The sequence below is a fragment of the Uranotaenia lowii genome, chromosome 1, assembly GCF_029784155.1.
Source record: "Uranotaenia lowii strain MFRU-FL chromosome 1, ASM2978415v1, whole genome shotgun sequence".
Lineage (NCBI taxonomy): Eukaryota > Metazoa > Arthropoda > Insecta > Diptera > Culicidae > Uranotaenia > Uranotaenia lowii.
This window is the reverse complement of record NC_073691.1, coordinates 99089171-99102238: the sequence shown is the minus strand read 5'-3', so window position 1 is coordinate 99102238 and position 13068 is coordinate 99089171. Positions and strand designations below refer to the sequence as shown.

Genomic DNA, 13068 nt, shown 5'->3' with positions numbered 1-13068 from the left:
CACAAAACTTCAGCAATCCTTTATTAAGCACAACCACATTCGTTCGCTACCTGCCGTAAACTGACCGTTACAATTCTCTCTCCCTCGATTCCTATTGTTATCTCCCTCTTTCAAAGCTATTCAAACGGGGCGTCACTTTTCGTACTGACATAAGCCTTATATTTGTAGCATCATATTTCATTAAGACTCCACAATGACACGGTTCAATGTCCTTATTTCCCAATGGGTAAGTTTTTTGTTCACGTACCATGGAGTCTCTTCGAAGTTGTTTTGTATAGCTTGGAAATGCTTCCCTGGTTCTCCTTCTCGCTTTGTGTAATCCGTGTACCATTCTTTTGTAGTTTTTAATCTTTCTTTGCAGAAGATGTTCAATGCATCCTTTGCGAAAAGTCCATTGTCATACACATTCGAAGAGCTTGTTCCAGCTTTAGCCAAGTCGTCAGCAATATCATTCCCTCTAAGATCGATGTGACTCGGTATCCATTGAATAGAAGTCCCAAGTCTATATGCAGTGTTGATGATTTGTTGGACGATGCCATTCCTAAGGTCGTGTTTCAGTGAAGCTTTAATTATGTGACATGCAGACTTTGAGTCGGTAAATATTACTCCATTGTAGATTTGGTGTTCTTCGAGTAATTCGAGTGCAACGTGGATCGCAAACATTTCGGCAGTTGTAATGCTAGTTTCTGTTGCTAACTTTAAACTTGTTCTATTATTGATGTTGGACAGATAGATTCCGATACCACATCTTTCTTCAATCTTCGATGCATCAGTATATATGGCTGGACGATTTTTATAAATCGAATTTTGAGCAAATAGTACCATCTGCTTCCAGACCTTTGTATCATTATTACGTTTCACCAATTTTGAGTTGTTAATATCAGTTTGGATGTCAATTGCGTCAGGAAAGTTAGTTTGGACTCTAGGTATAACTGCCTCGAAAGTGTTGCGATACGATGTAAATGTTTTTTCGATCAGCGTAAGTTTGTTACTACCCAAGTAACCACCCAAGCAACCAAAAGTCGCGTTTTTACTTAAAGATGGAACTCCGAAGTTCACATTTGGCTGAAAAAATGTTTTACGGGAACTTCAGGTGACTCTTGTCGCGTAAAAGTTACTCAGGAACTTCCATCGCCCTTTGAAAGGTTAAACTATCGATAACAGAACTTCTAGGCGCTTTCAATGGAACTTCTTTCAAGAAGGTCGATAACGTTCGCGTAACATTCCAAAACGCACCATTATGATACTTGAAGGTGTTTTAAAGAACCTATATGGGAAATCTAAGCGACATGTCAAAAATGTTTTTCAAGAAGGTCGATAACGTTCGCGTAACATTCTAAAGCGCACCATTAAGATACTTGAAGGTGTTTTAAAGAACCTATATCGGAATTCTAAGCGACATGTCATAAATGTTTTTCAAGAAGGTCGATAACGTTCGCGTAACATTCTAAGGCGCACCATTAAGATACTTGAAGGTGTTTTAAAGAACCTATATGGGAATTCTAAGCGACATGTCAAAAATGTCTGTCAATTTTTTGTCATGGTATTTGTTTTGTTTATATCTGTACTGATATTTACAAATGGAATTCAAGATTTTTTCGAATTTTTCTTATAAATGTTAAATAAGATATTCGAATAAATTTTGATGATGCGAATTTTTGTTTTGATTCATATTGTGTACTGAAAGTCCTTTGAACGAAATAAGGTACCTTCTATTGACCAACCCACTCAATCATCTCAAATGACATTAAGTTTAAATACTAATCATTACAGTGGCAATTAGCTATTGATGGATTGGTCGAGAGGCTGATGAGTTTCATTGCAACCTAGAGAGCAGCGGTTCAATTCTCTAGGCGTGTAAGCAGCTTTTGTAATCAAAACAATATAATAAAAATCAATGAGATAGACCATGATAGACCGGCAACCTAGCAATCTGACATGTGGTTGTCAGAGCAATCTGTCACTCGGATTTTTTTTTCGGCGCGTAGAAGTTTCTTGACATTCTCTTAGAAGCTGAATAGCGTTCTCTACAGCCACCTAAACGAACTTGAAAGTAGCTTTAAGAACTTAAATTTTGGGCTGATTAGCATTCTCTTCAGACACAAACGAGAGCTGATTAAGCTTCTATGGAACCTTTTTAAGGGAATTCTGGTTGCTTGGGCAATAAGCCCTGATAAATGGCTCTTAGTTGGCATTATAGTTGGATATAGAAAAGGCCTGACAGAGCTAAAGAGCTCTCAATTCCACTCAAGGGCTGATTAAAAGCCAGGTTTGGCCTGCAATTCGACCGATTTACGGCCTATGAGGAAATGTCAAAATATTTTGCCAGTGGGTACAACCCACTGGAATGAAAAAAAAAAACAAAAATTAAAAGTTGTTTACGTTTTCTGTCTTTTTCCCACCTTGAGCTTTTTCCATTTTCTATCTTTCCCTGCTCTCCCTTCTCAGCTGTTTTTTTTAGAACGAAATACTGCTGTTGGAATGGGGAATCGAACTCCTGATATCGATTTTGTCAACGTCTTTGCTTCATGAACCATCCCAGCCATGTATCAAACTTGAAAAATTTACCATACTTAAGCTGAAGCTTAAGCTTGATGCTTCTAAATGCCAACGGAGAAAGAAAAACCCGGCAGTTGTTGTTTTGAAATTTTTATTATTTTACACAGAATATGAACATGGTTTACACAGAACATGCATTTTAAAGCTTAAAATAATCACAATTCGACAACTATGGTATAACAGGTCATAACGAAAATTTCACTTTGAAAACACAAAATCACTCAGAACTGCGCTTCTTCAAGGCAAATTGCGCGGTACTCTCAGAGACAGGGTCCAGGGTCCAGGGTCCAAACACTGCAGATTTCCTTCGAGCGGATCCTATTGTACCTTCCTTGTGCTTGCTTCAAGGTCCCCGCGAATTTTCCACAACTTCAAGGGCGATTCACCGGTCGTCCGCCGGAGGCAGCAGATAGAGGAGCTCGCAGTCATCTCAAACCGTTTATTAGAAGGTATTTTTTTCCTTCGTTCTTCGAAAATAATTTTCAACCGGCACAAACTTATCACTGACTGAATAGACAGCTGGATAGAAGATCGTTGTTATTTTTTTTTTGCATTCATCATTTTTTGTTTACATTTTTTCGGAAATGCCACCCACAAAGCCCGTTAAAGGCATTTTCACCGGCCTTCTTAGCTTATATCAGGCTTGTTTGACATTCGAGTGTGACATGGCCTATTGGCATTTGTAAACATTATTTACATCTGATTGGCACTGGAATGCTGTTATTCGTCTCTTCTGAGGCTTATAATAGTGCTTAATGGTTTGCTGGGTAGTGATATCTTCTTCTTGCAGGTTCATCAATTGTTTGTGAACAGCTGTGCAGTTTGCCATGTGTTTCACTATTTCTCTGCATGTAATGTATTCGATTCTTATTTTGGGTGGACTTTCACCTACAAGTGCAGCCAGTGCGTTGATGGGTGTAGATTTTGTGCAGCCTGTGATTTTCCTCCAACATGTGTTCGTAAGTACCTCCAATTTTTTTATAAGGTACACCGGGGTAAGTGTGGACGGGTTTTCGTATAGTTCAACTTTAAAAAATCATTAAAAAATCAGCAGTGGATCAATTTTGATAAAATTACATTCTATGTGATGCAGAACATGTTGTTTACAAACGCTGAAGAGATGAGCTTGATAGAAGCAAAGCGAGAAAAGTTATCACGTAAATTGTTATGGACTGCTGGTGTCTTCACTTACCCCGCTTTATGGGGTAAGTGTGGACGGTAGATTTTCCCTTGGATTTCTCAGGAAATTTTCAAAAAAATTTTTTTTTCTTGGTTGAAAACGTTACTTTATTGCTCAAACCGTCCAAAATTTTGAAAAAAGTTCATGATACTATTAGTAAGGCATCTTTCAATAATTATTGTGTGTAATTTATGTAGCAATACACGAGATCTGATTTTATCAAAAACACCGATCAAACAAGTACTTTACCCAACTTTTCACGTTCCGAATGCTAAATATAGCTAAATAACACAATTCATGATGGATGAAGGACAGAAAATTGAAAAAATGTGTAAACATCAAGTCTTTTTAAAGCCGTCCACACTTACCCCAGGCAGGGGTTGGAGACAAAATTTTAGTTTTTTTGTAAATAAACTCTTTTTTCTTCATTTTTAACCGCCGTTTCTTTTCCTAACTGGTTGTTTGGAATGTAAGGATTGTTTCAATGTAGAGTTTTCATCGAGAGCCAGCTAGTTTACGAGAAATTTGCAATTGAAAAAGATGCACTTCAACTCGACATCGTAGTTGAAAATAGAAAATTCGAAAAAAGTCGCTGTAAACATCCGTTATTGTCTGATTCGTATCTTTTTCATAGTTATTGGATAGATTACAAGTAAATCGAACATTCGGCATTAAAAGTTTGAGAAAATAGTGCACAGTATTGTTTTAATAGCCACCGTCCACACTTACCCCGCGTCCACACTTACCCCGGTGTACCTTATAAGTTTTTGCCGCGTTTCCAAAAATGGAGATGCCATATTCGATTGTGCTACGTACTAAAGTTCTGTAGAGCAAAGTTAGAGTTTCAGGACTGCTTCCGCTTTTGATTCCTGAGATGACTTTTAGCATGTCCAAACGGTCTTTAACTTTTCTATCTAAGGATAGTATTTGGGGTCGGTAGCTAAGAGATCGGTCTAGTTCGATTCCGAGGTATTTGTGGGATCTGACGATTTCAATTTGCGTCCCTTGAAGACATAAATTCATCCTTTCATTTGTACACTTAAAAATCATAGCCTTTGTTTTGTTTGCGTTGATTTCCAGATTTAATGTTCGAGCTTTTTCTTCGAAAAGTTGAAGAAATTCTTGTGACTTTTCGGTAACAATTCTCGCATTCTTTGCTGATACTAAGATCATAAAATCATCAGCGTATTGCACAAGTTTAACATTTTCGACATCGATTTGGTGAAGTGGTATGGTGTAAATATTAAATAGAGTTGGAGATAGGACATCTCCTTGGGGTAGTCCGTTACTCACTATTCTGTGGAAATCACGGTCACCCGATTTTAAGAAAATTATTCGGTTTCTTAGGAATGCACCGACCCATCGAATAAGTTCATAGGGTATATTAAAATTGATCATTAGGTTTTCCAATTCTGCAGTTCGAACTGCATTAAAGGCATTTGACAAGTCTACAAAAATTGCAGCAGTTATTAGGCCTTGCCTTTTTTTGGATTGGATTAAATTTGTTACGTATGTGCAACACGTTATTGTTGACTGTCCTTTTCGGAAACCAAAGGACAACTCTGGTATTATATTTTTAGAATCCAAGTAATTTTGTAGTTTTCGGTGGACTGCAGTATTTAAAATTTTTGTTAGGGTTGGTACTAATGAAATTGGTCTGTTACCCGCTGCCGTCGATTGATCTCGACCCGGCTTTGGAATGGCGATGGTCCTGATTTCTTTTAATTGGCGTGAAAGGTTACCATGTCTCCACATCTGATTGAGATCATAGATAATGGCATCAACTATCTCAGGTTTCAGTTGCCGCAGCATATCATAGGTAATTCTGTCGTTTCCTGGAGCACTGGATTTCTTTTTCTGAAGAATGTAATACCATTCCATACGATTAAGGATATTGTATGTTGTTGGAGGTTGTGGCCAAATAGATTCTTCCATGTAGGGATCATTCGAACCGAAATGGAGGTTTAAAAATTCGTTTGCTAATGGGGGGCTATCTTGTACGGCATTGTTCCTTTGTTCCTCTGAGATTTTCGTCTACCTGTTAAGCCACGAATTTTGTGCCACAATTGAGATGAGTTAGTTTGAGGGTTGATCTCTTCAACAAAATTCTTAAAGTTTTTCCTCATGTTTTCCTTTTTCAAGCGTTGGAAGAAAGCCGATTTTTTCTTTAGAGTTAGTAAATTTGTTAAGTTCGAAATTTTGTTGAATTCAGAAAGAGCTTTTTGTTTCTGCACCCAAGCTTCTTCCACCTCATCGTCCCACCAGTATTTTGGTTTAAACTTGTCTCTGATTCTATTGCTTTTTATTATTTTATTTGACTGGTTTGTAAGTTCAGTCGTGTTAGGTATTTCGTCTAGTGTCAAGTTGCTTATGTCTTTGAGGATTTGAGCTCGTTTATAGACAAATTTTTGTTTTTGTGGGTTTGTAGATCTTAACTCGATATGGATTAAAAAATGGTGACTTCCGACTGATTCGTCTAAGCACACAAAAAAAAAGCATAGTAAAATTACTAGATCCGTGGTTTAAATGAACAATACGCAACCATATTTTTGAGTCAATAATGTTTTGTTCTTAAAAATACTCCACGCATGGTAATTTTACTATGTCATTATTTTTGATGCGCATGGTAATTTTGACTGCAAACATGTTGAAACTGTCAATGACAGCAAGATTTCTTTTACATCGTACATTGTAAAAGTGCTATTTTTGTATAATTATCCTTTATGGTAGAAAGGAGTATGGTATCATGATAGAAATAATAAAATAAAATAATATTCATTTTTTAACAATTTTTTTTTTAATTTTTTTCAATGCAATAATCAAATCACTTAATAGTGATATTTATCACGCCGGACCGATTCACCCCTTGATGATTCATCGAAAAATTCTGAAAAAAAATTTAAGAAAAATCAATTAATTAGCAGATCAAAGTTATCGATGGTTGAACTTACGGTTTTTTTTATATCGATTTGCGATGTTTTGGCAGTTCTCTCGAGGCCATCAATCCAGAAGGCGACAATCTTCCAATAAACAGGTAGGTTCCCACGGTCAGGGAACTTGGTTTGCATCGAAGAGAGCTTTCCTGATTTAGAACAAATAAAAAAAGAAACGGAAAAACATTTGATAAGTTCAAAACAGTTAAGCAGTAGATAAATTCGGAAAAGTAATCAATTTACTCACCTGAAGGAATGCATTTCTCGACCCGACTGATGTCACCTGATACTGCGCCCCGTTCCGTAAAGAACACCATTCATTCGCCGTCACTAAATTAACAAAAAAAAACGGTGTTTCGATTTTACACACAGGATTGAAAGAATTTTTTTTTTGTTCAAAGTAACTGGCTAAATGAAAAGAACACAAACTCACTTACTTGGAAAATGCATTTTCCGGCCAGACTTATGTGCTGTCCGCTGGTTCCCTGTGCGTCGATTCGGAAACGTTCTATAAACCTGCGGGATGGTGTTTCATTCTTTTCCAGAAGCAGAGCCGGTCGGTTGCATCAGTGTTGAAGGCCATTTCCCAGGCAGACAACACATATCGAAGTTGACCGAAAAACTACAATTTGATCAGCGACGGATGATTTCAAATTGGCCACTTTATCGACGATCTCGCGAAGATGTTTAATTTCGCGTTCCAATTTGCAGCGGGATGACTCGGAAACAAAACAAAATACACTCAAATGAAAAACATAATAAAATTACTATGAAAAAAACATAATCATACATGAGCATAGTATTTTCGACAACACAAGTGACGATGTGTCAACATTACCATGCGCATAGTAATTTCAGGAACACGAATCGTGCAATATCAAAATATCATGCGCATGGTAATTAAGACAAGACAAAAATACTATGAGCTGTCAAAGTTACCATAGTAGAAAATACTATGTCATAGTATTTTTGCCCAGATTTGTGGTGGAAAATACTAAATCATGGTTGAAAATACTAAATCGTGGACGTAGTAAAATTATCATGACGCTGTATTTGAAAACCCCATGTAATTTTTTTCCGTGAGGGCAGAAACACAGTGCGCGCGAGCGAGCGAGCGAGCGATTTTTGAATGAACCTGAAATGAATTTCGCGCGAACATTTTTCAGGATCGTTCACACACACTCATTTTGCGGAACCCCTAAAACTTGTAGAATTGACCCGTTATTGGGAACGTCCATTATCTGTCAAATAATGGGTCATTTTGAAGGGTCAATATTACACATGTTTTTGGTAAAGCATGAGTACGCTTAAAAACGTGTAGTCTTTGATCTTGTCAGAATTTCGTCAGTCATCCGAGAAGTGAAAACGGTCGATGAAACAAATTAGGCGCGATAGATTGCAGTAAGTATTTCAATATCTTCACATACAAATTGTTTATTGAAAATAGTAAAATATTTATCGTTATTGTTTTGCAGGTCTGAAGAAAACGATGCGGCCGAACATTCGGGCATTCCTACTGCAACCTGCGGACATTATTTTCAAAAAAAAGTGGACAGATCATCATTGCAGCAAAAGCTAATTTCGTCCTCAAATAATTAAGGTCAGTTTATTTGTAAAATACTTTAATATTCCTAAAATTCTATTCAATTATTCTCAACTAATCAGAGAGACCAATAAGTTAAGAAAAAATTAAATCTCCCGAGAAAAAAAATATCATTACTAATCAGTTTCAATTTCTTTCAGATCCCTGCATTCCTTTGCCCGCTGTTTGTGCGCCAAAATGTATAAATTTTCTTATATTTAATAATAAATAATTTGAATTTGGTGAATCTGACTTGCTTTCTATTTTATTATTCTTGCATGCAATATTTCATATCATTCAAGTATCTGCTCACATCTCCACCGGGAGCAAGCGTTTGAAATGATGTGTAAATTTGACCCGACATCAGGGAAAAGCCTATGTACCCGAAAAAAGGGTACAGGGGCTGTACACGAAAAAGGAGTTAACCCAGTCTTATTCGATAACGCATCAAAACTACACTATAAGGGGTTGCCCCAAATGAGTGTGCAGTGCACGCGACGAACGGGATGCGATTTACACTGAGAAAAAACTTCATGGATAGGAAAGAAAATAATATTTAATTTTAAATCAATTTATAGGGAATTGAAAGAATAATTTTTAAGAGGTTATTTTTGTTTAAATCATTATGAAATAATTCGTATGTGACATACAATTAAAATTTTTAACAGCGTCATAAAACCATTCAATTATTTTTATTGCCGAATCCACAAACCGGAGTTTTCATCGCTATCAGCGCCGGCTACTTTCACTGACGTAAAATCATGTTGACCCAACAAATCCACGTCACGTGACTCGCAGAATAAGCACCTAAGATTTTATTTCAAAAGCACTTTAATGTAAGATAAATTTGTTCTAGAGTCATATTTATTATTTAATCCTTGCTCATGTTACAGATTGAACAAGTAAAATTTACCTTTTTCTTGATATAAATGTTCTGTGCTCAGCAGTTGAGTGTTTTCTTTGGTTACAGATGTTAGAGCACCTGTATCCGTGGTCCAAGCAGCCGGTTTAGACCCAAATTCCGACCCGAGCAACTGCTTTGGTGATCGTTTATACCAGTTTCAACTCAACTTTTTTTAGAGCTGGTATAAGGATTGATCCAAAACTGATGAGATTTGGATCCAATTTGACGCAGTTCTAAACCGTTTGACAGTTAATGGAACACGAGTGCAGTTGCCAGTTTTTTCATTGGATCGGATCTTATTTCTTTGGTTCAATTCTTGTATAAATTAGACCTCAAGAATAGACCACGAATACAGATGCCCTTAGGATGCTATAAATCTTTCTAGGAGTTTTCACTGTGAGTCCAAGCAACTGATTTTGATCTGGCAGCTGTATTTCTTTTTCAGTCGACATATTTTGAACTGTATAATCATGATTATAGTAATTTAAGATGAAGGGAAATGATAAATAACTATTTTTGCAGCTAGTACTTTAAATATTTTTCAACTAATCTACTCTTGTTTTTAATATTTAAAACAATATCCATATATCAATTTCTCTAGGAGTTATTTTATTTGTTCTTAAAGAAAAGGAGCATTTGTTCTTCGAAGAAAATTATTTTTTATAAACCATCTTATTTATTTTGGCATCAATACTTCACGTTCTTAAATTATTCAAGCAATTAAAAATGGAATAAAAAAAATTTGGATCGTGCGAGACCTGATGACCACGCAATTTGTCACCGGAATCTCCAAAGGTTTTAAATAATTAGAGAAAAAAACGCGCGCCGGTATATGGAATATGCATCTTATGCAGCTTGGCGAAAAAAATAAATTCACAATGTTTAAATTTTCCCCCGAAGTAATGTGTTTTTACAGCACAAAGAGCACAAATTCACCGTGCCGCAAAATAATACGAATTTCTCTTCAGAATTTGCTGGTCACGATTTCGTCCATATACTGGACAAATGACAGGTACACTCAGAAATGAAAAAAATATGAAAATTATTATATTTCAATAACTCCGATATTTCTCTGACATTAATATCCAGAAATATTAAAAAATAACTATTTCAGATATTTAAATTTATGCATCCGAATAATTTCTTGGCGTGTAATGATCCAATGCATAAAATTTAATAACCGAGAAATTATATATTATTTTGTTCAAACAAACGCTTTGTGCGTTTGAGTCCCAACTAAACGGGTATGAGCACATGCTAGATTCTTCAGTTGCTAAATGCCTTTCAACTTGACTGCATGCAGATTCCATTCTCTTTAAATATTTATCTGAATCGTATTTAAAAAGGATGGACTCAATTGCAGCATGTAATATTACCAGCGAAATGCACATGTTTTTATGCTATGGTCAATTATGCACATTGACCATAGAACATGGACGAAAATCAAACGATTTTCGTTTGGTTTTTCTGTTTATTTCTGCTTTAAGCGTTTGCCTTTACGTTACGGCTCAAACTTTTATTTCTGACCACCAGATGTCGTTCCATAACATTTCTCAATGCATAAATTTTAATCGCAGAAATATTTCCCAGTGAGAAATATCCCAGTAATTACACCATGAGAAATATCCGTGTGCGTAAAGAGGGAGATATGTGAAAATACCTAAAATATAACTGTTTGATATTTTATTTATTTCTGAGTGTATATGCTGCAAAAACTTTGTCATAATTGAAATTGACCTCTGCTTCGAATTTATTTAAAAAGTTAGTCGAGGAAAATCGTTTTTTATTTAAAAATAACGCGATATATTTTCAAATAAAACTGCCGAGAAATAATCTCAGTGCAGGTTCAGATGAAGTTTGGGTGAACCAAAACAAAGTATTCATGCGACTGCTGCGACGGATAATTTTCCGAATGGTATTTCGCGCGATAGTACGAATCGCGTCGCTTGCACTGTGAACGGTCTCACAGTTTTCAACGTGTTCAAATGAGGTGCGATTCTTCGCGCGAATCGCTCGCTCGCTCGCTCGCGTGCACTGTGTTTCTGCCCTAAGGTCGAATTCACAGTGAGCGCGAAGCGAAGTGCGAAGCGAATTTCCAATTCGCGCGGCAAACCGCTTCTCATTGAAACACGTTGAAAAAAACATCGACCGGCCACAGTGCAAGCGAATTTTCATGCGAAGACCCGGCTGGATCGCGCGAGTTCATCCTGTTCATCCGGACATACACTGAAAATATTATCTCGGATATTTTTTATCGTAAAATGATTTATCTAAAAAATCTTTTTCAACAGTTTATTTATTTAATTATCATAGCCGTTTCTGTGTTGGTAATGAAAAATGCACGGTTTTTTAGCGCGGATTTTCGAAAAAAACGCGGTTTCAGTCTTTTTCAATTGAAACAAATTCTAACTGGCAATAAACGATCGGTGGCATGAAAGTCCCACAATATGTGTATAGGGTGAAGGGGCTTAACGGATAGAAGTTGGAGTTTGCTATACGACGCCATCTTGAAATCCAATATGGCCGCTTCCACTCAACTTTAAAATGCTGGAAGTGTCTGAAAAGCACATGAAACTCCCACAATATGGGTATTGGATGAAAGTACTCAATAAGTAAGAAGTCGAATTTGGCTGTCCGACGCCATTTTGAAATAAAAGATGGCGGTTTCCGCTCTATTCAAAATGCAGTTAATAAGTGAAAATCGCATGATCCATCCAAAATATAAGAAATGAGTAAAAGGGATCAAAAAATAGATAAAAAATGACTGACAAAAATTTAACAAAATTTTTGAGAAAACTGCAAAAAAGCACTGAAACAAATAAACAAAAATATGACAAGTGTTATAAAAAGAAAGTTATATTGTCAAAAATATAACAAAAGTGTGGAAAAATATTAAAAATATTACTAAAATTAAAAATATGACAAAAATATGACAAACAAAAAAGAGATAAATGACAAAATTTTGAATAAAACACGACAAATGTAGTAAAAAAAATTATGCCAAAAATATGACAGATATAACACAATTAGACAAAAATATAAGAAAAAAAAATCACAAAAACTGCAAAACTATGACAAGACAAATGAGAAAAAATATATGACAAAATTATAATCAAAATTTGACCATAAAATGACCTGACAGAACTTATATAAGGACAAATATTTGACAACAAATTTACAAAAATGACAAAATAATAACAAAAAATTTACAATAAAATCAGAAACATCTGACAAACATATATAAAACTATAAAAAAAATTATTACAAAGGTGGTAAAAATATGGAAAAATTTGACAAAATAATGGCAAAAATCTGACAAAATTATGAAGAATGAAATAAAAATATAACAAAATACTTTCAAATATACATGTATGTAAGAAAAATGACAAAATGATGATAAATACGACATTAAAATAACAAAATTTCAACAAAAAACATGACAAATCCGAACATAAAATGATGAATATGTTACAAATATATGGCATATGACAAAAAAAAATGACAAAATATGACAAAATCTAGACAAATCTATGGGCTTGTGATATGTCTAACTTAGTTGGCAAGTTAGTTCCCTCCTAAGCCAATGTCCGTGAGTTCAAATACAAGAGTAATCATCGAATACAGTTGTACCGGATAAGACATTCAGTATGAAGAGAAGATGGTAAAACGACTATATATAATCGAACGGAAAAAAAGACAAAACTATCAAAAGAAACTTACAATCAAATGAACAAAAAATCTGACAGAACTATGACAAAAATACGACAAATGAATACATGACAAAATAATGACAAAAATTAAAATAAAATGACAAAAACCTGGCAGTACTATAACAACCATTGTCAATTGTTTGTCATAATTTTGTTTTTTTTTATCATAGTTTTGTTATATTTCTATTATATTTTTTTAA

General features: G+C 35.3%; 1 protein-coding gene across 1 annotated transcript in view; it reads left to right on the top strand.

The window, feature by feature from the left end:
- Positions 1-912: 912 nt before the first annotated feature.
- Positions 913-13068, top strand: part of LOC129744939 (intermembrane lipid transfer protein Vps13-like) — a 71376-nt gene continuing 59220 nt past the window's right edge. The window contains exons 1-2 of the mRNA XM_055737753.1: positions 913-958; positions 3350-3518. The gene's annotated coding sequence lies outside the window, so the exon portion shown is untranslated. The remainder of the gene's footprint in view (positions 959-3349; positions 3519-13068) is intronic.